This window comes from Eimeria mitis, genomic scaffold (genome assembly GCF_000499745.2).
Source record: "Eimeria mitis Houghton genomic scaffold, Emh_scaff72, whole genome shotgun sequence".
Taxonomy (NCBI): Eukaryota; Apicomplexa; class Conoidasida; order Eucoccidiorida; family Eimeriidae; genus Eimeria; species Eimeria mitis.
Genome location: NW_013575252.1, coordinates 26,003 through 27,067, shown reverse-complemented (window position 1 = coordinate 27,067; position 1,065 = coordinate 26,003).

Sequence of the window (1,065 nt, the reverse complement as noted above, 5' to 3'; positions counted from 1 at the left end):
CAAGAAGTCCTCTCAACAGGCCTTCTGTGTTACTGTTTGGTGTTTTCTGCATCTGCGGTGTCTCTGCAACTACTGCCGTCGCTGCTTTCGTCACAGCTGGTACTGGTGATGCCGCTATAGTTGTTGCTATTGCCCCAGCAGACGCTGAGGAAGCACTGCAACTTGTTGTGGCAGTGATCCAGGCGCAGATGGCCTGTGCAGCAGCGGCGTAAGCTGCCTCCACTGAGGTCCCCTATAGCGTTTCCAAGCACTTATTGTAAGGAACAAGAAAGCTAGATGTACAGAACCGTGAGACGCATACACGAGCCCCAAACAGAAAGAACTGAAGTCACAGACGTTGCGGGAAGTGCAACATCTGCAGAAGCAACAGTATCCGTATGTTTCAGTAACAGCAGCAGCAGCAGATAGGGACGGCAAGAAGCAGCCGACCGGTGGTGTTGGCTCCCCATGGTGTGTATTCCTTTCTGTGCACGATGATAGGGTCACATCTCTCTCTTGGGCGGTGCCCTCCTCTTGCACGGTTCGATTCCTGGGGTTTTGCGTCTATTGCTGTTCGTGAACAAGCTGCAAGCTGCAAGCTAGCAGCAGCTTTCTTCTCTCGGCGGTGTCTATGCACGTCGGTGGCTGGCTGTTGCTCTTGTCTGCTCTGCTCCGGCGATGAGTTTCTACATATCAGCATACATTCGCCAGTTTGCAGCCGATGAACACACCGCTTCAACTCTGTAGCTGAGACAGGGAGTTTCTTAGTGCTGCACCAATCAGACCTCAGCAGTCCTCCTCTCCTAGTTTTTATAGCGAGAAAGACTCCAAAGAAATTCAAAATATTTCATCACGCAGTATTGTGGGTTTCGCGTGAGCTGCAGCTGCTGCTGTTCAGATAGATGTCGGGGTATCTTTGTTTCACGCTAGCAGCAGCATGCAGAGAAACTTCACATGAATTAACCTCAATGTGGTTGTGCATGCACAAAGTCAAAGGAAACAAATATACAGCAGCCGAGAGTGTTTCCGCGCTACAATATATATCATGAAGCTACTGCGCTCATAAAACATCTGAAGTGTTTCGCC